The sequence below is a fragment of the Ascaphus truei genome, chromosome 4, assembly GCF_040206685.1.
Source record: "Ascaphus truei isolate aAscTru1 chromosome 4, aAscTru1.hap1, whole genome shotgun sequence".
Taxonomy (NCBI): Eukaryota; Metazoa; Chordata; class Amphibia; order Anura; family Ascaphidae; genus Ascaphus; species Ascaphus truei.
The window spans coordinates 209,228,111-209,255,073 of NC_134486.1; the positions used below are offsets into that span (position 1 = coordinate 209,228,111).

At 44.4% G+C, this 26,963-nt stretch overlaps 1 protein-coding gene across 1 annotated transcript in view; it reads left to right on the plus strand.

The window, feature by feature from the left end:
• The first annotated feature begins 4,532 nt into the window (after positions 1 to 4,532).
• CCR6 (C-C motif chemokine receptor 6) overlaps positions 4,533 to 26,963 on the plus strand; it is a 48,571-nt gene continuing 26,140 nt past the window's right edge. The window contains exon 1 of the mRNA XM_075594778.1: positions 4,533 to 4,591. The gene's annotated coding sequence lies outside the window, so the exon portion shown is untranslated. The remainder of the gene's footprint in view (positions 4,592 to 26,963) is intronic.

The window sequence follows — 26,963 nt, forward strand, 5'->3', positions numbered from 1 at the left end:
AATTGATAAAGGAATTACTAAGAATCTTACACATTAACACGTCCCGCACAACTCCTTACCACCCAGAAGGAGATGCACTGCCTGAACGGTTCAATCGCACATTGTTGGACATGCTGGGTACGTTGACTCTAGGGAAGAAAGCTGAGTGGAGCCAACATGTGGAAACGCTAGTGCACGCTTACAGCTGCACTAGACATAATTCTACTGGATTTTCTCCATACTTCCTGATGTTTGGGAGGGAAGCACGACTGCCCGTAGACATACGTCTGCGAGTATCCACTGACGGAGTTCATAATGCCATTCACTTTAGATACATGCAGAGGCTACAAGAGAATCTACAACGGGCCTACCAGCAAGCAGAAAGATCCACAGAGAAACTGAACGCTGGAAACAAGAGGCGTTATGATCACAAAATCAAACACAAAGACATTCAGCCGGGAGATGCCGTACTCCTCCGCAACCTAGGAGTGCCAGGGAAACATAAGCTGGCTGACCGGTGGAGAGAGGGAGTGTATGAGGTAACGTCGCAAATGCCTGGTCTTCCTGTCTATCGCATCAAAGACTCGGAGGGTCGGGTGAAGACATGGCACCGAAATCACTTACTCCCTATTCCACAAGTAGAGGACGGGGAAGTGGAATGGCCTACGACCTCATTGGATGGTAATATGACACAAGGAGAAAACGCTTCTACGATCAACAACACAAGACATCAAGAAGACCCCCAAGAGGGAACCTCTCAAAGTGGTCCTCAACAGCGAGCATCTCCCGGTGGAGCTACGGGTAAAGGGCTCGGGGAGCACCCGCCCAATGGGGTGGCTCCGGAAAAATCTACATTGAACCCCCAGAGTCCCTGTTTTGTGCCATGTAATGATCAAATAGAGACTGTAACCCCCTCAAGGGAAGAGGCTGAACCTCAACATCAGGATAATCATTCTCCCGAGGGAATGATCGAAGAACAGTTAAGGCGAAGTCAAAGAAATGGGCAACCTCCAATGAGGATGACCTATGGTCAGTTTGGGGCACACCACTATGAGGCTCAGCAGTGGGCTCGCAACCGCGTAAAGTCAGTAATCGTGATGTTCAGTGAAATGTATAATCTTATTTAAAGTGTTGGAGGATGTGGAGTGTTATGCATTTTTCATTATATAATGTTGTACCAGTTCAAAGGTATTGTTCAAGCGGGGATGTTGGAATCCTCAGGGGGGAGGATGTAGCCATGATTCCTTGCGCGCATGTGTTGTAGTGCAGCAGAGCAGGGAACGCTCCGGTTATCGGAGGTTCCGCGTATTAGGGCGCCGCCATGTTGGGAGTTGGCGCAGGCGCAGAAGGTGTCAAGCAGGAGGTTGCGCATGCGCGGGCATAGCAGTTAAAGCCCGCGAAGGAGGAGTAGCTCCCATAGGGTGGAGCATAGGGAACTACGAGTCCCAGCAGCCCCCGCGGGACCATGTGACGCCAGGGGACCTATCGGGTGGTAGGAAGGAAGGAAGGAAGGAAGGAGGATATAGGGGTCGGAGGGTGCGCACGTTGCTCAGAGCTAGCGGGAGGAGGAAGGAGACGGAGCTTCGGTATAGGGAGGCACTCAGCCCCTACCTAGGCCTTATACCCCAGGCCCAGTTAGGCCCTGAGCCCCGGTAGTGTGCAGCAGAGATATGGATTGGCCCTAGATAGGTTCCGGTTCCCTTATTGTGCGGCCAAGTATCACGTGAGAGACAGTGTATATTCTGCAGGAGGTCTGAGCTCAGACCCTGCCGTTGTTGGTACCGTCCGTCTAGGTGGGATCGCCCCGGACGCCTATTACTGGAAGTCACCGCGCATCTGACCCTTTGTGAAGATCCGTGGCAGGCCCGGGCACTGGAGTGCCCGGCAGGTAATCAACAAGTGCACCAACTATACCTTAATTACACAGGACTCAGTGGCTGCGCAGTCACCCATATATATATTCTTTACCTCACTGGGGGGTGGGGGCATAAGGTGTTGGGGAACTGGACACGGGGTGGGATCACCCGGTGGAGGAGGGGATAAGCGTCCTGCGAGACGCAGAAGGTAGTGTCACCTCTAGGGAGGGATACCCGTAAATATATATCTTCTCTTGCCAACAAGTAAAGTAATTCGGTTGTTATATGCTGTGTGTGTGTGTATTGTTATACATAGTGTCCTGCAAGGAACCACTCCCCCTCTGGTGGGAGCCATCGCAGGTGGAGGCGCTGCACCAAGTATCAGGTATCATTAGTGTTGCTTGTGCCCCAGGCTCTCCATGGCAGAAGCTTAGGCCCTGTGAGCCTACAGGTTATACAGCATATGGTAGCGGTCTGTGTTCACTAGGTGACGTCACTAGGTGACGTCACTGAGGAAGCAATAGCGAAACGCGTCTGATGTTTTTTGGTCACCGCAAGCCACCGTAGTGAGGAGTTTGACTTCCCTGCCATTTGGCCCAGCATCTTGCCGTCTGCGCATGCGCATGCGCAGCGGAGTAAAGTAGCTGTATATCGTGTGTGCAGAGGAGAAAGACAGCCGGAGAGGGATCCAGCCTGTGCACGGGCTTTTGGATATCCTTTCTGCAGCCTGCTGAACTCAACACACAGACGAAAAAACCTGCCAGCAGGTAACCAGCCAGGACAAGACACCCCAACCCAGAAAAGGGACGCGCTGTGGAGTCTGGCGACAGCTCCTTCCTATGCCAATAAATTTTGGCCGCTTATACCAGGAGGCATCCCCTCATTCCCACCCCATCCAATCACCCACAGAGGAGAAATCATCTAATCATTACTGGAGACTAGATGTGAGTGTGTCTCCTCCTAGAAGTGAATTTTTATTGTCTACTCCCCCCCCACCTCCCCTTAAATGAAGAAGTGAATTGTGTATAACCTTTGTGTTGTTTTTCACTGTGGTTCCCCTTTCTTCCCTTCAATTTCATACGTTCTACACGTCATGGAGCCACAAGTGGAGCAACGCGCCTGAGGACCCTTCCCCTTTTTTCTACCTACACCTGTACAGAGGTTGGTGAATCACCTCTGAGAGACTCGGGCAGCGAATCTCCTTTTGTGGAAAGAACTGAAACCACACATTGAACAGTAGGATATTCTTTTTGGCACAACTTCTCTCTTCTTGCTAAAAATGTAGCCCCTGTAAACAGCACAGGCTATACCTATCTTCCTTCTACTGTGATAAGCCCTGTTAAGATCAGGCGCCAGTAATCATCATGGGTTTTCCCCCTTCATAGCCCTATCCTGAGTGGTAGACGCAGGCCTGGACTCTGCTGCATGCGTGAGCAAGAGGGGAGGTTCTGCTGACACCATGAGGTAAGGGGCTAGCTCTATATTTAGCAGCCAACTCCGGTGAGTGGTGTGTCTTGTTCTTCTTTGTGCTGGGTCGAGAGAGTAGTTTAGGAAGAGTTCGAGTGAACAGTGATATCGAGAGTCTGGAGTTGCCGGTTATTATGCCGTGAGCCACGAATCCTGCGGAACGGTCCGAGGAGTATCAGGAGGCTGCGGGCTCCCCGGCGCAGAGTGCCGGAAGAGAGAGAGAGGAACTGAAACGATCAGCGTCTATAGGTAGAGCTGATAGAATTATAGACTGGTGGACTAATGCCCTCACCCCACTGCCAGGGGTGATGGGGGAGAATTCAAGACCCACCTCGAGGCTAACCTCGGGGGTGGGCCACGGGGAATTGAAGCCCTAGCTCAGATCATCCTGTCGGAAGAGTAACTTGGAGGGAAGGAGAGGAGGAAGTATTTGGGCGGAGGTGAGCTGTGTATACCCCGTCCTGGCGATTGTGTTGCGGCTGCTGGAAGCCTTATCGTTGGGATATTGTTGCTCTGTCAAATAAAGAGACTATTCTTCATCCGTAAAGAATGTGTGTGACTTGGAGAGTATTACCCTGGGACCCGAGGGGTCCTTCTATACCGGTCCTGTCCCATTACCCTGGGAGTATAGAAGATGGAGGCGCTGCACCACTAAGAGATTATGGAGGTTATCACCCCAGAAGCCAGGTCCTGTCCCCCCACAACACCGCGGGAAGCTCAGGCCCTCCTGTTCCTAACAGGTACGCACCACACCGCATGTAATCTGCCCTCATGTACCCTAGACACCACCGTAGAGTCTGGGGGAGGGGGGGAAGCAGGGTTACACCTGGTATGGGAGTTTCCCTCAAGATATGTACTCTATATGTTGCTTGTCGCCTATATTAACTTTTATTTCATATAGTGCTTTTCTCCCAATGAGACTCAAATCGCTTCACAATTACAATATAGTGCGCAATAAGCAGCATTGTACATATGAGTTTTACATCTAGTACACTTTTATATTTGAGTGACTGATGTTAACAATTACATTTTCTTAACATATTTAGATAGAAGAGATAGTAGACTAGGGTATGGAAATCTTTTTTTAGAGTAACTAAATCACAACAGTCAAATAACACACAATGCCTTGTACAATTAAACTTTTATGTCGTATAGCACACATTGTACCATTGAGGAAGTGATCATTCAATAAATCATTAGGTGGTTTCCTGTCTCCTTTCATACTAATAACTGAATATCACTAAACATGCACGAGAGGCGACAAAGTAGCAGCTGTTGTTTTTAAGCAGGTAAATTGCCTTTTATCAGGTAATTTTTTATTTCCTTTTGGGAGCTTCTGCATAGTGATTGTTGGCTTCTGGAAAATGGCTTGCAGAATTTTAATCTTATGTCAAGTATGCGGTATTGGAAGCCTAGTTAGTGATTTCAATAGATTGCACAGACATGGGAACCAGAACTACTGTGTGCTATTCTCAGAGCCAACAGTATATTTGACCCTGGGAACGCAGTATCACAACATATAGCATTCCATAGCATTCAACTTTCTGTTACTTTTTAATTTTAACTGATGCCCATATTTAAATTCAAATGAGTCAAAACCCCAAGGGATGAGTACAATTACAACAAGGAAAGGAGAAAAAGTAGTGGGGATGGATGAAGGACTTAAGGGTGTTGTGTTGGAGGTAGTGAAATTGTGCAAGATGACAGATGAAAATAGAGATAAAGATAAGAAGGGCAGATTCAGAACAGACGAAATCATATAGCCAAGACAGAGCCTGTGACAGGGAGATTAATAGCACAGAAAATCTGAGAGACATGAATTGTCAATAATAATGTCTCTGCTTCCCAGTTTTCATAAAATAAATGTTCCTCATTTTTTACAAAACACCTAGTAGTAAAATACATTTAAGAGTAATAAATGCAAATTACAATAACAACTGCAGAGCATTAGCACAAATAAATGATCTTAATATAGCAACTATAATGTAATAATATTTAATTGAATACAAGTTATTTAAAAAAAAATTATGAATAAATTGGGACTATATTCTAGTTCACACAAAATTTGTAGGGCTGTAAAAAAATTGGACTGCATATGTTTTTTTGAGGCAAAATTCCTAGCTTGAACTACAATCCAACTGGGCAGAAAACATTGTCAGCTCCTTTCTATTCCTTTTGTTACTGTATGTGTACAATAATGTGCTTTGCTGGTTAGTAAAACAAATACTGTACATACTTTTTTTTAGTTTAGTGATTACTGCAGTAAATTTGAAATAACTTTTTTTTCTAGAAGCTCGTGGCTTATTGAAAAGCTGCATTCATTTGCTGTTCTAATATGCTTCAAATATGTTTTGCATTTTCCATAAAATATTTTCCAGTCCCGTTAGCAGTACACATGCAGCACTACATTTTTATGGAAGTGCAGATTCACCCAGTGCCGGTACAGGTTAGACCACCCGATATGGCATTAACTCCCATTGACTTGAAGCATAGATAATGCTGGATCAGGTGCACTAACCTGTACAGACAATTGATGAATCTTCCCCCATGTGAGAGTGGTGCCTCTTGTTAGTTTGGGCAAGACAAAGCACTATCACACATTAAAAAGCATACTGTACTTCAAAATCCTCTTTAATGTCTTAATTATCCACGTATATCGTATCACTTATATAAGTGTTTCAACACCAACAATATTTGCCAATTTAATGAAATAAATTCCCACAACATTGTTGCTCAAGTACATAGCCATTCTATGTTTGATAGAAAAGAATTGGGGAACGGATTAATCTAGTAACTGTAAGGGGAAGATTAACTAAGTGCCGAACTGTGATGCTAGGTATTGCAACCTGATCCAAAGTTATCTGTCGTTCAAGTCAATACGCTGCATTGGCCTTTAGTGAATCTCATTTAAAGTCCTTTATGTTAGCTTCTGCATTCTACTATCTCCCACATCATCCTTTTTTTAAATTAAAATCTTTAATGGAAAAACTAATAGACTGATGACCAGACTGGGAAAAGCCAGAGACTGGATTAAGTTACTGTATAGTCACAATAAGGCACTGAGTAAAGTTTTCATTCTTAATGAAAACAGAAATGGCAAATGTGGATGTATCCTGTTTCCACATACACACTACTGTGAAATTAAGTTGCTCTCTCATAATCATCAATCTGCAACTATTAGACTTTCCGTGAGACAGATTTGTGTTAATCTTGTAAAATCTGAATACTGCCGTTTGTGACTCAGTAACATTCATATTTGTTTCCGTTTGATTAGTAGGGGGTTGTGATTGATAGCAATTGCTGCTTCTTTCACCATGAAATGTATTTCAGTCTAATATTTATATGTATTAAATTTGGGGAATATTTACAAAAGTACTATAATCTGCAGGCAGCCAAACTAGAGCAAAAAAAAAACCTTCCTCAATTTGATCAATAACATTTTTGGATTTTTTTCCTTTGACCAATCTGGTGTTTTACCTTTGCCCCAGATTTCCAGCCAGGAAAGTTTGACAAATGACCCCCTGAGAGTTGTTACTTTGAGAAATCTGGTGCTGTTCTTCAGAACTGGTTTTGTCATAGTTTTGCAAGTGGGAGACTTTAGTTAATATCCTTCATAAAGGTTATAGGGTTGTCATGAATAAAACTTGATAGGAGTTTATTTTTTAGCTTAGCCCTGGTTTTAGGAAGACTTGATTTAACACCCTGAATATAAATGAAGCAATGGAAGACCACAATACCTGGCAGTAAAAGGTAGCCTAAACTTCTATCTTTACAAAAAAATAAACTTGCTCCATGTTTGCTATAAATTGTTCTTAATTGTTGTGTTGGGGGAATATCTCCACATTTGCATTAAACACCTTCTTGGTTCATTCGCATGTCATTAAAAAATGCTTCTGGCACAAAACTTGGTCTAAAAAATGACAGGAAAAACTTTAGTAACTCGCGCTGTAAAAACACCAGCATATTTTTTTTGGAATTTGTGTAAATTTTTTAATATTTGGGACTCCCAGGGGGCTATTTACTTAGAGGAAGTTTTAGCACTCACACATTTAGCATGTTTTGTAGTAAATAGGAAAATGCACTGCGCTTGTATCAAATTTACAAATAGACTAGTAAATACAGACAATTGTATTTTGTGACATAACTAATGAATGTAGCAAAAGCACAAGGCATAAAAGCATATTTATTGCACTCAAATTAAACTCTTTACGTATAATGGAGTTATACTTATGACTATTAGAAGAGTGAAAACTAAGACTGTCTGAGAGGTGGCAAACAAAAAAAGGGCAAAATTAGGCTGCATACAGTACCTAAGGATTTACAATTCTGCATCTTTAATTACTGCAGCAGGACCAAATTACAATATATTCATTTTATGGCAAATCTTTTGAACGGGAAATGCTGCTTTAAAACTTCACTGACTGCGAGGCGCATGCGCGAGGCTGGAGAGGATGGCAGCATAAGATTGAGCTCTGTCCCCCACCTCCTATAACAACATAGCAACGCAGCACACAATCGATATTTAAAGTCCCGCAAAGTTAGCATACCACAGTGCCAACACCTGAGATGGCCCCGCTCAACGCTAAAAAAAAAAAAGACGGCGATTTGCGCAGATATCTCGGCTGCTCTACCTCACGGAGTGCAGGAGCCACATCAGCGCCAGAGTCGGCCGCGGGCTCCGATTCAGAGCGGGAAAATGACACAGAGGTGGTGCCGGCACAGATGCCGGTACGAAGAGGCGACTTTGACCGCCTATACCTAGACATGAAAGCCATGTTTGATGCTGGGCTACGAGATCTGAAGAAAGAGATTCAAGGCCTAGGAGAACGGACCGGTGCCCTAGAGGACAAGATGGCGTCCGCATCGAAACAATTGAAAAAATCGGACAAACGGGCAATATACATGCAGGCCCAAATAGTGGAGATCTCTGACAGACAAGAAGATGCCGAAAATAGGGAGAGGCGTAACAACATACGTGTACGGGGCATCCCCGAGGATATCACGGACGTGGAGGGGTTCGTCTCCAGGTGGCTCGCGAGCCTGCTGCCGGCTCTCCCAGATGCTGAATTAGCCATGGATCGCTGCCACAGAGCCCTCAGAAACCGCCTTGCAGCAACGGAGCAGCCGCGCGATGTCATCGCAAGGCTGCATTATTTTAAAACCAGGGAGGCAGTTTTCAGGATCACTAAAACGGAGGGCTCCTGCCGGTTCGAGGAAGTGTCGCTTCAACTTTTCCAAGACCTCTCACCACTCACGCTGGCTAGGCGAAGGGCGCTACAACCAGTCACCAAAGTGCTTAGAGAACGGGCAATAAGATACCGCTGGACCTTCCCGTTTGGCCTAATGGTCATAAGAAACGGGAAGGCCACATCGATGAAGGAGATAGAGGAGGGTGCTGACTTCCTCAATAAAATCGGGGTGAAGGAAGGCCTACCTAAAAGCCCCAGGAAGGAGCTCCGTGAAGGAACAGAATGGAGGACAGTGGGCTCCCCAAAGACAAACCGGGATGCTGATGCCCTGGAGGAAATATGAACGGATCCTCAAGACTCCCAAAATCCAAGTTTAAAATCACCCAGTTTGTCCCAGGGATTGCCAGTTCCACAATTTCCCCCCCTATACCGAGCCCCCCGCGAAGTACAGAACTCTGAGTCTAAAGCACCGTCTTGACCCAGCCCTAAAACTAAAGCTGTAAGAGTTCAGGGGAAAAGACACACCAAAATAAACTTTCTTACCTGTAAAGGCAAATGGCGTCTGGAAATGGAACGCAAAACGGCCATGATGGCGATGCTGGACCAAACGGACCGCATGGCGTCTTCCCGGAAGAGGAGCTTACCCCAGCAGGAGAGCAGGTACAGAGACGTCCTCCTTCGCGGGCTCTGGCAGGGAAAATGGCGGCCCCCGGAAGAACATCACCGGAAGTGGGGCGGCCGCCATTTTGGAGGAGGCAAAGAGTCAGATTTGGATGACGTCACCTGAGGCCGGGGGAAAAACAACCGAGATCCTGCGAGATGAGGCGGTGATCATGAATAAAGACAGGAACCAAGGGGGAGTCACACGACAGGCACGGACGCGGCCACGGCCACGGACAAGGGCCCAGCACGCAGCATTGGTGGCAGGAATAAGTCCTATGTGAAACACAATTAACCCCTGCCTCACGCGACCCACATAGAGACACAGTATACAGAGAATAAAGTTACCCTTTACGATTATACAGGGACACAAGAGGGCCCCCCATAACACACTTTGGAGGAATGTTGACATAGGGGAGATAGTTGAATGTAGTTGAGGGAGGGGGGATATTGGGGATATAGGGGAGGGGGGAGAAAAGAAAAAGAAAGGGGGGGGGGGAAAGAAAACCATTGATCGTCACTGTGGATAACTGGGCCCTCTCAATGAGGGGCCCAGATGTCCACATTGGCAGTTAAATGATAAACCAGTATCAGCTAGAATAAGGGGTCACAGTTGTATAAACAGGAAGGGCTGGTCAAGGGGCAAGACAATATCTAACCTCAGGGCAGCAGCGCGCAGAGGCACATACCATAGCAGAGGCATGCAAGAAGGTACACGAGCTGCAGGAGAACAGGGGCAAGCAGTTACACTCTGTATTTCACACTCTACTTTTGACGTTAACAGTTGAAGTTAAACGATAGAGCCTAATTAATAAAAGGTTGTCGTTACAACATTAAACAGCACAGACAAGGGAGGGGGGAGGGGTGCTGCCCCTCGCGACGGCTTTGTGCATGAGTCTCCACATGGGCGCAGGGGAGAAGCCCCACAGGCGGCCCATGAAAGTCCCTACTAGGCCAGCCAAGCAGGACGGGAGAGGGGGATGGAGGGCCATCCCGAACTCTGTCCAGGCTGCACGCCTGGGAAGGGCAAAGAAGGAGATTGGGGGAGCTAGTTCCCGCCCAGTCCCCGGACAGTTATTAAAAGTTAGAATGAGTGTTAAGTTGTGTATTTTTGTGTCCCCCCAGTGTGTCCCCCTTTGTATCCCCATGCCGCAGTTCCAGATCGCTGAAAGTAGGAATCAAATCCAGAGGCGCCAGCCACCCTCGTCGCTGACACCATGGGCTCCGACGGTTGATTACAAAAGAAAAAAGGTTTGGAAATACAATCATGAGTAAAGGGATCACTATTATTTCACACAATGTGAAAGGCTTTAACAGTCCAGGGAAGCGAAGACTAGCTATGGCGGACTACAAAAAAACAGACCCTGACATAATTCTATTACAAGAAACACATTTTTCTAAATCTAGTTCACCAAAATATATTGATTATAGGTTTAGGAATTGGTTCTCAGCTTCAGCCAAAAAAAAAAAAGAGGAGTAGCCATTTTACTGCATAACCGTTTGCCCTTAGCGATTAAGACCATTAAAAAGACTACAACGGCCGATTTCTGATTATAAGCGGCGAAATACGAGGTCAGCCGATCACACTGGCAAACGTTTATGCGCCAAGTGAAGGCACAGAAGCTTTCCTGGAAAGGTTCTTCTCCGTCCTCCAGAGGATAGCACAGGGATGCGTAATACTAGGGGGCGATTTTAATCAGACACTAGATCCAGTAATGGATAGATGCACCCCGGGCGGCAAAACTAACTCAAAGGTCAGACAAACCTGGCATAGAGGGCTGAGAACTAATAACCTTTTAGATATATGGCGGGAACAGCACCGCCAGGACAAAGGATTTACATTCTACTCCCAACCACATGACAGATATAGTTGGATAGACTACCTATTTGTATCCAGTAGAATGGTTTCACAGATCTCCCACTCGGGCATCCACGATATTTCGTGGTCAGATCATGCGCCGATAGAGCTGCGGTGCTCCGATTTTATTCTGGACAGACCAGGAGCGAACTGGAAACTTAATGAAGTTTTACTAAAAATCCCCGAAATTGCACAAAATGTAGGGGATAGAATCAGGGAATACTTTCAGGAGAATACGGGAAGCGTGACTTCGCAGGCTACCCTATGGGAAGCCCATAAGGCGACTCTGAGAGGAGAGCTCATAAGGATTGCAAGCAGGCGAAAGAGGGAGAAGGACAAAAAAATCAATCAGTTACAAGCAGAATTGGCAGTCCTCTCAGCTCGACATAAAAATAACAAAGATGCAATGACCCTTAAGGAGTTGCTAGACACTAAAACCAAACTTAATATCTTGCTGACCTCCCGTGCTGAAAAGGAGCTGACATGGTCTAAGCGGAAATTTTTTGAGAAAGCAAACAGGCCAGATACTCTACTTGCCAAAAAACTAAGAGACAAAAACCAAGTCTCCCAAATTCAGACAATTCGAACAGAGCAGGGGGATCTGACCTCTGACCCCCAAAAAATAGTTAATGAATTTAAAACATATTACGAAACCCTTTACGATGGGGCGAAGGTGGCACACACGCCAACCACAAAAGCACAACTAAAGACGTTCTTAACAGAGGCTCAATTGCCTAAAGTGACCAGAGAGGAGAGGGACGCACTACAGGCAGACTTTACTATCGAGGAACTCCTAGAGGTAATGAAGTCATTATAAGCAGCCAAGGCCCCAGGCCCGGATGGCTTTTCCAATCTCTATTATAAGAAATTTCGCAAAATATTAGCTCCTCATCTACTAAAATTGTGTAATTCCTTCTTGGATGGTGCCCCCATCCCGGGCTCGATGCTCCAGGCGTCTATCTCAGTAATCCACAAACAAGGAAAGGACCCAGCGGACTGTAAAAGCTATAGGCCCATCTCTTTAATAAACTCAGATACAAAAATCTTTTCCAAACTTTTAGCTAACCGCCTTAACCAGGTGTTGTCCAAGTTGGTCAATCCTGATCAAGTGGGGTTCATATGTGGTCGACAAGCAGCTGATAACACCAGACGGATTATAGATTTGATTGATCTGGCGCAAAAAAAACATATCCCGTCTATGGTGCTTAGTTTAGATGCAGAAAAAGCGTTCGACAGAATTGATTGGCCCTACTTGAGGGAGACGCTGGGGGCATTCGGCCTGGGTGGGAGAATGATAGAGGCAATTCTCGCTCTGTATCGGGGACCGACGGCGAAGGTCAGGCACCAGGGCTTCCCCTCGGAAGAATTCCGGATTAAGAGCGGCACCAGGCAAGGCTGTCCTCTGTCACCCCTTCTCTTTGCGCTATGCATCGAACCCCTAGCGGTGCACATCCGCCTCAGCCCGAATATAGCAGGAATCCAAATTAGTGACCAGCCACATAAGGTGGCCCTGTACGCTGATGACGTGATACTCACGTTATCACAGCCCCTCACCTCTCTGCCGAACGTCTTACAATTGCTAGGGGAATTTAATGCGATATCTGGGTTCAAAATTAACCAGTCAAAATCAGAAGCCCTAAATATCAACTTACCTAAGGCCACCGAGAAACTGATCACGGTGAACTTTGAATTCAAATGGCAAACCTCCTCCATAAAATATTTAGGGATAAATATCACGAAGCAATCAGGCACCCTTTATAAGGCGAATTACCCCAGACTAATACGGACACTGAAGGAAGATCTCCGGAAATGGGCAGGGTACAACATATCCTGGATTGGCAGGATTCAATCTCTAAAAATGAATCTCCTTCCCAGAATTCTGTACCTATTTCAGACTCTTCCGGTCCCTATAATCGGTTACAGTCCGCAATGGTGAAGTTTGTCTGGGGTAATAAAACCCCCCGCATCAAAACTAGCACACTAATTCGGCCCACAACAAGAGGAGGATTAGCGGTACCTTGCCTGTTATCATACTTCAGAGCGGCCCAATTGACCCAAATTATCCAGTGGCACACCCACCTTAGTCGGAGGCGATGGGTGGAGCTGGAGGCGGCCTGCTGTGCCCCGGTGGCATTGCAGGACCTGATCTGGCTCCCAAATAAGGTCCGCAAGGACTTCAAACACCCGCTCCCCGCGATTGTCAGCTCTTTGGCAGTATGGGACAAAAGCAAATATAAACACGTCTTAATGAGACAACACTCCTTGATGACCCCAATTTTGGGAAACCCTGATTTCGCTCGGGGCCTGCAGAAGAAAGATTTTATTATATGGACACAGAAGGGCTACACTCGCCTTTTACACCTGGAGGGTAGAATATCTACACTACCGACACGTTTAATCCGAGCAGGGCTAGTTCCGCAAGCCGGGGGATGCCCCGGCTTGCTAGCCCCACTCCCTCGGCGTGCCGCGCGTCACCGATGCGCGGTCACGCGTCATCGGGTGTCAGCGCCCCCTGCACGCGCGTCCAGGGCTCCCCGAGGGAGCCCTGGTGTCCCGCGATGTGGGGGACGGCGGCAGGGGGTTCCGGGGGACCCGGCGGACCCGGCAGCGGGAGGGAGAGCGCCCCGATCGGAGGGCGCTCTTCCGCTGCTTTGGTGCGTGCCCGGCACCCTCCGGCGCGCGCCAGGTTACTGCTGCGGCCGAGAACGGGCAAATGCTCGAATAAACTCGGCCGCAGCAGTATCAAACCGTTTGAGCAAATTAAGTCTGAAAAATCAGTTCCAAATTCAGAATTCTTTAGATACCTCCAGCTGAGAGCTTTCTCTGATAAATTTCCCATTCCAGCTCAACGCACTAATTTTGAACAGATCTGTTCTACTGGAACAGGAACCAAGGGACTTATCTCTACGATGTACAAGGCGGTAGTCTGTCCGACTCCTGACGCCGACGTGACATTAAAATATAAGAATAGATGGGAAAGAGATCTAGGGGACACACTAGAGGACGAGGACTGGGACTATATTGTCTTGGCGGCAGCTAAGAGCTCAATCTGCACGACATTGAAGGAGAACGCGTATAAGGTCCTGATGAGGTGGTATTTGACCCCATTACGATTATCAAAGTTTGTCATGGGCTACCCTCCATTGTGCCCTAAACAATGTGGGGAGCAGGCAGACTTGCTGCACATGCTGTGGGGTTGCACCAAGATACTCCCAATCTGGGAAGATATCAGAAATTGGCTCCAGAGAATTCTCGATTGCGCGATCCCTTTGGACCCCTGGTTGTTTCTGCTGGCCAGACGCACCCCGGGGTTAAACAGGTCGGAGCACAAATTAATTGCACATTTTGCAACTGCCCTGAGGTGCGAAATCGCAGCATTGTGGAAGCAGCCCGAACTACCAAATATCCCAAAAATCAGAAATAGAATTTGGCATGTTTGCCGTATGGAACAGTTAACGAGTCTGGTTAACGACACCGGCACAAACTTTCTAAAAGTCTGGGCTCCATGGTTAGCCCTGCTTTAATAGCTCTAGACGCGTTCTCCTTGGATGAGTGTGGCTGACGGGGAGACATAGAATACAGTCAGCAAAGAGGGACAACTAAATTCGGCAGTAAAGTGAGTGAGCAGGGGCTAGTGTACACACTCGCGGACGTACGCAAACATTAAGATAGCAGCTAGCCCGAGATCTGACGGACCTGAAGTCTTCAAAGCCCAAATGATCCGGAGCCTTTCTGGAGCCGTAATCTCCAGGACGAGCCCAGCTGAGCCGGAGCCTTTCTGTGGCAGCCTCACCCTTCCCCCCCCCTCCCTACCTCTTCCCTTGTGTAGTCTGGTTGGTCTGTGCGTAACCCCGGTATGTCTTTTGTGAGTCCAATTACAAAATGAGTTGTCATGTGTACTGTTATATACGACAATGGGTTGGTAGAGTATGTGATGATTGTACCATACACTCAATAAAAACTTTTTTGGTTGAAAAAAAAAAAACTTCACTGACTATTCTCTTATGACGCCAGTGCAAAACATTTTGAAATCCTTATTTATTTTGTAGTGTAGCCATGCCGTCTGTGGCTATGAATTTGATTCCCTCATGGCAGTAAGTCCTGGTATAAGCAAGCCTTGCCAGTAGTTGCTATGGGGGTTTTCCCCCTCACCTTTGGTACTGCACTTGAGTGACAGCAGGGGGTGGTACATCCTGTTGTAGCTGGGACAATGGGGTGCCCGCCTCCTGGCTGTACTTAAAGGCAGGACCGCCCTAAAGTTAGAGGTTGTTCCTTTCCTCTGAGGAAGGCAGGTCACACGACTGGGAGCCTGAGATTGGGGACTGCCCATGTGCTCTTCCCTATGGGGAGGAGTGAGTGTGATTATACCTCTGCCTCCGCTAGGGAGGTGAGGAAGAGTTAGGACGCTGCGGGTGCCCTTGACCTGTAGTGATGGTCAAGGGACCATCTCCAGTGAGAGCTGATCTAATGAGACTGTATCCAGAAGATGACTACTGCATAGCGGTGTTATGGCAAAGTGTGTAGTAATAAACCATTCCTGTTTGCAATATACCTCCGGCCTGATGTGTGATCTTACTGGGGGGAGAGTACAAGTTCTACTGTGGGAGATCATTTCCATACATTCCTGGAGCCTACGGCAGATGGAGGTGCTGCACTGCTAAATATTATCTGGGGTATGGACCCCAGAAGCCTGTTCCTGTACCTAAAGTCATTGCGGACGATTCAGCCATCTTGTTACCAGCAGGTATGCACCACATACACCCTGTAATGGCCCCTATCTGCGATTGGGGGGAGGGGGGTGAGAACACTGTTATATAAAAAACATAGGTAATTCTAATTATATCATGTAGAGGAACAGCTGACTCAAGGTGGAACATCTAAAGAAAGTACATTTAGTGGTGCACACCTAGGCTATTAAAATGAAGCATTTTTTTTAAATGATGAAAATAATAAATAACTACACATACTGAGTGAAATGAGCGACAATGTGTAAATATAAAAAAATAAAATCACAGGAGGTGTGGCTGACACAATTAATGTCAGCATAGAGAGACTTCAGAATTCCTTTGTTTGAAGGGCTAGGTGGAAAAGATCTACCAATCAAAAACCATTAGTGGGTATGGTAGAGATGTGAATTACACCCATTTCCACAGTGCTAGTATTGTATTGTATTGTATGTCTTTATTTATATAGCGCCATTAATGTACATAGCGCTTCACAGTAGTAATACATGTGGTAATCGAATAAATAACAGATAATATAAATAACAGATCATGGGAATAAGTGCTTTAGACAAACATAACATTAAGGAAGAGGAGTCCCTGCCCCGAGGAGCTTACAATCTAATTGATTAGTGGTTGATAGTAAACCAATAGCATATGCTTGCATCTGCTATATAAAAAACTAATCCAATTAGCCACTTATATGAGTAGTGGTTGTGCCATTTTTTGTGAGCAGCTGTATTGATGAACAGCATGTACTGGTGGAGAGTTTTATATATCATAAGACCCCATGAGAGCACTATTTCTGGTCCCAGTGCATTGCTATATAGTCATTATTGAGCGTTTGTAGAGAGTAAAAGTTTGTAAACTATCAAGCTGTGTGAATCACAGCGCAGCTCTAACTAGCTGCCTAATTTTAACTCAACAGAGAAGTAGCAATAGATATCAAATGCCGGTCTAACAGTTCTAGCGAGCAGCTATTAAGAATAGAACTTGATAACAATCAAGCTGTGTGGATCACAGCGCAGCTCAAACTGGCTGCCTAGGTTTAGCTCAACAGAAAAGTAGCAATAAGTATCGAAAGCATACTTTCAGCTCAACCAGGCTGCTTTGCTCAATAGCAACAATGTAACGTGGGGCGTGTAGCAATAACAGGAAGCCCTTCTAGCCTCAGCTAGACAAGTCAGCCTGCAGGAGCCCCAGACGAAGCTCCACCCAGAGAAAAACGCATAGGGGACGTAGTGACGCACTGACGTCACGTCAGGAGGTGCCGTTATCCCAGCAGCCATGTTTAAATTCTCCCGCGTCACGTCACACATGATCGGGAGATCTAAACAAAGCAGAGGGATACCGGAAACAGGGCCTGTAACTCAGAAAGCTTGAGATCCCCGGACCTGAACTCAATGCAATTCAGCTCCGAAGACCCCCTGCTACAATAGGGTGTTATCAAAATAAAACAAAATCAGCTTCATAAAGGGGTTAAGCCAGACTACCTCATTAGCCCATTAAAAAACAAAAAAACTAAACATGACCCAGCCAGCATATAGTAAATTAAAGTTGTACTTACCCCTGGCGGGATAAAGGTTGTCCTCATCCCCCTCATCTTCCTCTTCTTCAGTGGTCACCGACAGTTAAATAAAAAAACTAACAACTTAATCAACTTAGCGGTTATTAACCACTATGGTAAGTAAGGGGTTAACCCACCTCCTGCTTCCCACCCGGGAGCCCTAACAATCTTCTCCTGGGCAAATAACCCCACCCAAAATAAACCAATTGATTGGTACGGTGGTACACCATGACCTATGGGCATGGTTTGCCACTATGGCAGTCAATGGGCCAGCTACAAATAAAAAAACAAGCAGCAAATACAATACATTACAAGTTTTGTTTTAAATGCCCATAAACCAATTGATTGGTACAGTGGTACACAATGCCCATATGTTTTGCCACTATGGCTGTCAATGGGCAAGTTCCAAATTAAAAAAACAAACAGCAAATAAAATACATTACATTTCAATTTTAAAAAAATGCCCATAAACCAATTGATTGGCACAGTGATACACCATGCTCTGTGGGCATGGTTTGCCACTATGACAGTCAATGGGCAAGCTAAAAAAAAATACACAATTAAATAAAATATCAATAAGGTAATGAAGGGGTTAACCCCTCCTGCAACCTTCCTGGTAGGCCTAACCACCCACCCTGAAGCAACTACACCCTTCACTCACCCCCTCTACCCCCAATAAACCAGGTTTAAACCCTTCATTGCCGTAGCTGTTAGCCGCTAAGGTAATGAAGCTGCTTTTATTTTATTTTGATAACACAGTATTGTAGCAAGGTGCTGACTCGTATTGATTTCAGGTCTGGGGACCCCCTGCTTCCCGTGTTATATGCCCAGTTATGAGGGCCGTGACGCAGGAGAATTTAAACATGGCTGCTGGGATACCGGCATCCCATAACGGGGCCTGTAACTCGGGAAGCAAGGGGTCCCCAGACCTGAAATCAATGCGATTCCACTCCGGAAATCCCCTGCTACAAAAATACTTTTGCAAATGGAGAACGAATCAAAGCAAGGTCATGTTTGCATAACGGGTGATTTTAGTTATTCAGACATAGACTGGGGCAATGAGATTACCATTACAACAAAAGGAAACAGTTTTTTTTGGGGTGCTTAAAGACAATTACATGACCCAAATTATTGAGGAACCGGGGCAATACTGGATTTTGTAATATCAAATATGTAGAAGTAATAACAAATATTCAAGTCCGGGAAAATTTGAAATAAATTATCACAAATAATATTTCTGTACATGGGTTCAACAAAGACTTTTTAGAAAGGCAGATTTTAATACACTGATGAATAATCTACAAGGAATAAATTGGGATGATGTTTTTGCAGCGAAAAATGTGGAAGATACCAGTAAATGAGCAGTCTTTAAAACATTGCACTTTACATAGTTTTTAAAAGCACACTTATCAGTGTATACCCATGGGTAATAAATATAAAAGAAACAAGTCTAAACCAATGTTGCTAAATAAACATTTAGCGGAGGAAATGGAAAAGAAGAGGCAGGTATTTAGATTCTTAAAGATAGAAAGGACGGAGGCATTATATAATAATTATTAGGTATGTAACCAAAGTTACAAAAGGGAAATCAAATTAACAAAAATTGAAAATTAAAAAAAGGATTGCAATATAAAATAATCTCAACCATATAATATTCTGTAAGTACCTTAGTAACAAAAGAAATAGAAAAAATATTTAGGCCCCTTTCAGTGTGAGATGGGCAAGGAAATTATTGGAAATAAAGAAAAAGCAGAGGGATTACACACATTCCTTGCCTCTGTATTTACAAGGGAAGAATCAATTGCAATAATAGGGCGGCAGGAGGAAACCACTACCTCTATATTAACGAACAATTGATTAAATGAGGAAGTTACGTACACAGGCGGCTTGATAAAATTAAAGTATATAAGGCACCTGGCTCAGATGCATAGGCGTAGCTATAGCCCGGGCAAAGTCTTAGGGCCCACGCTCTTGGGGGACCCGCTCTCCCTCTCCCCCCTGGCGCCTGCACATTGCGGAGGCAGCCGAGAGAGAAATCTCTTCCTCTGCAGGTGGGCAGGGCCTGGGGCAGGTGGTGGGCCCCTGAGCTGCAGAAGGAAGGACAGAGGGGAATTGCCTTCCTCTGCAGAGCCTCTGAAGGTGGGTGGGGTCTATGTCAGGTGGGGGGGCCTACGTCAAGGGGCGGGACCTCAAGTAGTACAGCGTTGGACTGGAGCTGCAGCCTGAGAGATAGGCTAGGAAAGGTGAGAGAGAGGGGAAGGGTTAAATCACAGGGGTAAAACATAAATGCAAAGGAAAGGATACAGAAAGGAAGAGACACAAAGAGAAAATGAAGTACAAGAGAGAAATGCATAAGAAGGAAAAGAAAGACGAGAGAGAGAGAGAGACACAGAGAGAGAGAGAGGAGAGAGAGAGTGCAGAGAGATAACAAAGATTGAGAGAGACATGAGGGTGAGAAAAGAGAGAGACATGAGGGGGAGAAGAGAGAGAGAGACATGAAGGGGCCCTGAGTTTTTTTTTGCCCAGGGACCGGCACATGTCTATCTACACCACTGATCCGATGGCATACATCCAAGATTTCTTAAAGAGCTAAATTCAGTAATAGTCAAACCATTACATTTGATATTCAAGGACTTCATTTCCACAGGCTAAGTAGCACAAGATTGGCATAAAGCAGATATGGTGCCTATATTTAAAAAGGGAGCTAGATCACAATCGGGGAATTACAGACCTATAAGCCAATAGTGGGCAAACTACAGATGCAGCGGACGTTATTCGAACATTTCACGTTGCCATTTTCGTGTACTCTGCTGTATTCCACGCGACAGGCACACCTGTGTTTACCGCGGTTGATTTGTTTGAATTTCATGGATTCTGATTTCTTTGGGTGCAATTCTTCGCGTATCCATGGCAGAAATGAATGAATTGTAATGTGTACAGTACTGTGCTACTGTGCTACTGTGTCAATTTGCAGGTGTTAAAAAACCAGAACACTAAAATGTCATTTTCTGCACTCGATAAAAACGAGTCAACACGCGTCTTAAGGCGGTACGGTTGGAAAAAATTATGCGCCATGACATCGGTATTCCGAGGTATACAACGCTTGAAATGTTCGAATAACGGCTGCTGCATCTGTACTTGACGGTTTAGTACTGGATAATATTTAGGAATACCTAATAGAAAACAAAATTATTTGAATTAGTCAGCATGGATTTTGGAAGGATAAGTCATGCCAAACTAACCTTATTAGTTTCTTTGTGGAGTCAAGTATTAATTTAGACCAGGATAATGCAGTTGATGTGATCTACAGTACTTAGATTTTGTAAAGACTTTTGATACGGTTCCACATAAGAGGTTAGTGTACTACATACAGTAAAGCAAATTGGACTATAAAAATATTTGCTTCTGGATTGAAAACTAGTTGAGGGATACACAACAGAGTTATGGTAAATGGAACTTTTTCAGGTTGGGCTAAAGTTATGAGTGGAGTACCTCAAGGATCGGTACTGGGTCCCCTGCTTTTTAACTTGTTTATTAATAACCTTGAGGTTGGCATAGAAAGCAAAGTCTCCATCTTCGCTGATGACTCTAAATTGTATAAAGTACTGTACTGGAATCAGAGCAGGATGTAATTTCTTTCCAGAAAGACTTGGATAGACTTGAAACTTGGGCAGGTAAATGGCAGATGAGGTTTAATACAGATACTGTAAATGTAAGGTTATGCATTTGGGAAACAATAATAAACAGGCAACTTACTGTACAAATTAAATGGGGATAAATTAAGAAAAACCTTGATAGAGAAGGATTTAAGAGTGCTTGTTGACAGCAGGCTTAGCAATAGTGCCCAAAGTCATGCTGTAGCTGCAAATGAAAACAAAATTTTATCTTGCATTAAATGTAAATGGATGGAATGGAAGTAAACATAATGATGCCACTCTATAAAGTATTATTAAGACCACACTTTAAATATGTAGTACTGTTTTGGGCACCACTCCATATAAAAGACATTATGGAACTAGAAAAAGTGCAGAGAATAGCCTCCAAATTAATTAAGGGGATGAATCATCTGATTTATGAGGAGAGGCTAGCTAAATTGATTTGTTTACATTAGAAAAGAGGCCTCTGTATTTACAAGGGAAGAATCAATTGCAATAATAGTGCTGCAGGATGAAACTACTACCTCTATATTCATGAATATTGGTTAACTGAGGAAGTTACGTACATAGGCGGCTTGATAAAATTAAAGTAAATAAGGCAACTGGCTCTGATGCATGGGCCCGGACAAAGCCTGGGGGCCCACGCTCTTGGGGGACCCGCTCTCTCTACCCCCTGCCATCGGCACATTGCAGAGGCAGTTGAGAGAGAAATATCTTCATCTGCAGGTGGGCGGGGCCTGTGGCAGGGAGTGGGGCCCTGAGATGCAGAAGGAAGGACAGAGGGGAATTTCCTTCCCATTTAAGAGGGGATATGATAAACTATATACAAATATATTGGGGAAAATACAAGGACCTTTCAAAAGAACCATTCATCCCATGGGCAGTACAAACGATATACTGTAGGTCATTAGAAATAAGAGAACAAGGGTAAACAGAGCCAGAGGTCATTCCTAAGAGGGAGAGTAGGCTGTGGTAGATAAGCCCCCAATAGCATGCACTCGTTAGTTGGTGATCCAGTTAGGGCTTAGGAGCCAAGGACTAAATATAATCTGTGTGCGGACCTCATGGTGGATATGAGTGGAGTACTTCAATGATCGGAACTGGGACCTCTGCTTTTTAACTTGTTTATTAATGACCTTGAGCTTGGCATAGAGAGCAAAGTCTCCATATTTGCTGATGACACTCTAGTGCACCCACACACATACAGTAGTTTCGAGCTGAGCGGGTGTCCTCCCCTCGACACAGGGTTATACCCAAAGGTTGGAGGAAAGGTGATTTCACCAGCAATAAAGGAAAGGGTTCTTTACAGTAAGGGCAGTTAAAATGTGGAATTTGTTACCAATGAAGAATGTGATAGCAGATACAATAGATATGTTCTAAAAAAGGTTGAACATCTTTTTAGAAAAGAAAGGTAACAGGGATATACCTAATAAGTAAACATGGGAAGGATGTTGATCCAGTGATTAATCCGATTCCCAATATTTGGAGTCAGGAAGGAATATATTTTTTCCCCTTATGAAATATTATTAGATGATATTTCACTGTTTTTGTTTTTGTTTACCTTCCTTTGGATCAATATACTGTAAATACAAATAAATGATAAAGTATCTGTTGTCTAAATTTAGCATAGGTTGAACTTGATGGACGTATGTATTTTTTAAACCTCATCTACTATGTAACTACAGTATGTGACCTTGATGCCTCATACATTCATTTTCTGTACACTGAGTTTTAAATTATACTGCACTGCCTTTTTCTATTTTGTCCCTCTCGCAGGAGTTAACAATTTTTGTATTCTATTTTTTTCTGTGACATTTTCTTTTCAAAGAAAGACTTCCAATTACAGCTGTATTTGTTGGAGCAAACAGTGCACAGCTTTTACATAGCATATATGGTATGTTTGCTGGGCCTACCTTAAATAGTTTTTCATTAACAATGAACTATGGAATATTGTATATGAAGACAAATATTATTCTGTTTAGAATATTTATTTTCGGAAATTATTTTCCTCTAAAGCAAGCGTCACGTAATATACAGATCTCAAGCCTTTCCCCTTCACAAAGGTCCCTCAAATTAGCAATATCTTCACTCAATCGATCTTCATCTTCATATACTATCTGTCACGAACATCTCACAAGTGAGCATGTGACTTAGATATGTAAACAGGGTTAATACACATGGCTACTCTAGCCAACTCCCCTTTCTTCTCCGCAAGGTATTTTCAATAAGTTAATATTAACCCCTTACTCAATTGCAATCATATCTATCTGCTGCCACTACCTGAGAAGTATGTAAAATGTGCAATTAATATATATTAGCCAGGGCCTCAGGTCCCTGTTTATTATAGAAAAAACTATGCACTTAACAGACAAAAATCTGTTGTAGCAAAATGCGTCCGAAAATTTAAATTACTCTCTACAAAGCATGCAACAGTTCATTCAGATCCCCAAAGCATTACTTATTAAATGTTTTAATATATACAGTGGTGTGAAAAAGAAAGTACACCCTCTTTGAATTCTATGGTTTTACATATCAGGACATAATAACAATCATCTGTTCCTAAGCAGGTCTTAAAATTAGGTAAATACAACCTCAGATGAACAACAACACATGACATATTACACTGTGTCAGGATTTATTTCACAAAAATAAAGCCAAAGTGGAGAAGCCATGTGTGAAAAACACTCCACTCGTTCCTCTGAACGCCTCTGGAGGAAGTCTCACACTCTCGCAGACTTCCTTCACTACAAATTTATGCTATCCTGTTTCAACTCTGCCCTCTCGCAAGCTAAACAAGCCTACTTTTCTGCACTAATCAACATGCACAAGTCTAACCCACGCCGACTGTTCTCTGTCTTTGATACTCTACTCAAACCACCCTCAGCTGCCTCTCCTTCCTCCATCTCCGCTCAGGACTTTGCTGACTATTTTAAGGAAAAGGTGGAATCCATACGGCAGAACATCCCCTCTGTTTCTTCCCCCCATCCTACACCTCTTCCTAACTCTCCTCCTGCCTTCCTTGAGTCTTTTTCCACTGTCTCAGAGGAGGATGTGTCGCTGTTGATCTCCTCTTCTCCCTCTACCACTTGCCCTCTTGACCTCATTCCCTCCCATCTCCTAAAACCTCTAGCTCCTACTATAATCCCTACGCTTACACACATTTTTAACTCCTCCCTCTGCTCTGGAACCTTTCCATCCTCCTTCAAACATGCAACAGTCTTACCATTACTCAAAAACAGCAAGCTTGACCCTACCTGTCTTTCTAACTATCGACCTGTCTCCCTCCTGCCTTTTGCCTCTAAACTACTTGAACGTCTTGTATTCTCTCGCTTGCTCCATTTTCTCAACACCTATTCTCTCCTAGACCCTCTACAATCTGGCTTCCGCACTGCTCACTCCACCGAAACAGCCCTCACCAAAATAACTGACGACCTCCATGCTGCCAAAGACAGAGGTCATTACACTCTGCTCATATTACTCGACCTCTCTGCAGCATTTGACACCGTGGACCACCCTCTTCTCCTCCATATTCTCCATACTCTAGGTATTCGGAACAAAGCTCTATCCTGGATCTCATCCTACCTCTCCCATCGTACTTTTAGTGTCTCTTCTGCTAACACCTCCTCCTCCTCTATTGATCTCTCTGTGGGGGTACCCCAGGGCTCTGTCCTGGGACCTCTTCTCTTTTCTCTGTACACACTCTCTCTAGGTGACCTAATAACATCTTTTGGGTTTAATTATCACCTCTATGCCGACGACACACAAATATACTTTTCAACACCTGACCTTACACCTGCTGTACAAACCAAAGTTTCTGAATGTCTCTCTGCTATATCATCCTGGATGGCCCTCCGACGCCTTAAACTCAACATGGCTAAAACAGAGCTCCTCATACTTCCTCCCAAACCTGGCCCTACTACCTCCTTCCACCTCCTTCCACATTACTGTTGGAACTACGATCATTCACCCAGTAGCCCAAGCACGCTGCCTAGGGGTCACACTCGACTCCTCTCTCACATTCGCCCCTCACATTCAAAACATTTCTAAAACTTGTCGCTTTTTCCTCCGCAATATAACTAAGATACGCCCTTTCCTCTGTTGTTCGACTGCTAAAACTCTGACTCAGGCCCTCATTCTCTCCCGTCTTGATTACTGTAACCTCCTGCTGTCTGGCCTTCCTGCCTCTCACCTGTCTCCCCTACAATCTATCCTAAATGCTGCTGCCAGAATCACTCTACTCTTTCCTAGATCTGTCTCAGCATCTCCCCTCATGAAATCCCTCTCCTGGCTTCCGATCAAATCCCGCATCTCACACTCCATTCTTCTCCTCACTTTTAAAGCTTTACACTCTTCTGCTCCTCCTTACATCTCAGCCCTAATTTCTCGCTATGCACCATCCCGACTCTTGCGTTCTGCTCAAGGATGTCTACTTTCTACCCCCTTTGTATCTAAAGCCCTCTCTCGCCTTAAACCTTTTTCACTGACTGCCCCACACCTCTGGAATGCCCTTCCCCTCAGTACCCGACTAGCACCCTCTCTATCCACCTTTAAGACCCACCTTAAGACACACTTGCTTAAAGAAGCATATGAATAGCACTGTGGATATTCTGAACACAGGATACATAAAGATTGGCCCCCTGCAGATGCACTTACCAGAACTCCCTCCTACTGTCTCTGTACGTTCTCCCTACCTACCAATTAGAATGTAAGCTCCTCAGGGCAGGGACTCCTCTTCCGAAATGTTACTTTTATGTCTAAAGCACTTATTCCCATGATCTGTTATTTATATTATCTGTTATTTATTTGATTACCACATGTATTACTACTGTGAAGCGCTATGTACACTAATGGCGCTATATAAATAAAGACATACAATACAATACAATACAAGTATACCTTATGATTCAATAGCTTGTAGCACCACCTTTAGCAGCAATAACTTGAAGTAATCGTTTTCTGTATGACTTTATCAGTCTCTCACATCGTTGTGGAGGAATTTTGGCCCAATCTTCTTTACAGTGTTGGTTCAGTTCATTGAGGTTTGTGGGCATTTGTTTATGCAGAGCTATCTTAAGGTCCAGCCACAGCATTTCGGGTTTAGGTCTGGACTTTAACTGGGCCATTGCAACACCTTGATTCTTTTCTTTTTCAGCCATTCTGTTGTAGATTTGCTGGTGTGTTTGGTTTTCACCAAACATGCGCTGTGCATTATGGCCAAACATCTCCACTTTGGTCTCGTCTGTCCAAAGGACATTGTTCCAGAAGTCTTGTGTTTTTTTCAGCTGGAACTTTGCAAACCTAAGCCGTGCTGCCATGTTCTTTTTAGAGAGAATAGGCTTTCTCCTGGCAACCCCTTCCAAACAAACCATACTTGTTCAGTCTTTTTCTAATTGTACTGTTATGAACTTTAACATTTAACATGCTAACTGAGGCCTGTAGAGTCTGAGATGTAACTCTTGTTTTTTTTTGCAATTTCTCTGAGCATTGCACGGTCTGACCTTGGGGTTAATTTGCTGGGATGTCCACTCCTGGGAAGATTGGCAACTGTCTTGAATGTTTTCCATTTTGGAATAATCTTTCTCACTGTAGAATGATGGAAATTAAATAGTTTGGAAATGGCCTTATAACCCCAGATTGATGGGCAGCAACAATTGCTTCTCTAAGATCATTGCTGATGTCTTTCCTCCTTGGCATTGTGTTAACACACACCTGAATGCTCCAGATCAGCAAACTGCTAAAACTTCGGCTTTTATAGAGGTGGTCACACTTGCTGATGATCAATTAATCAAGGGCATTTGATTAGCAGCACCTGTCTGCTACTTAGCATCTTAATTCCTATGGAAGCAGTAAGGGTGTACTTAGTTTTTCACACATAGCTTCTCCATTTTGGCTTTATTTTTGTTACATAAATCATGACACGGTGTAATATGTCATGTGTTGTTCATCTGAGGTTGTATTTACCTAATTGTAAGACCTGCTAAGGAACAGATGATTGTTATTATGTCCTGAT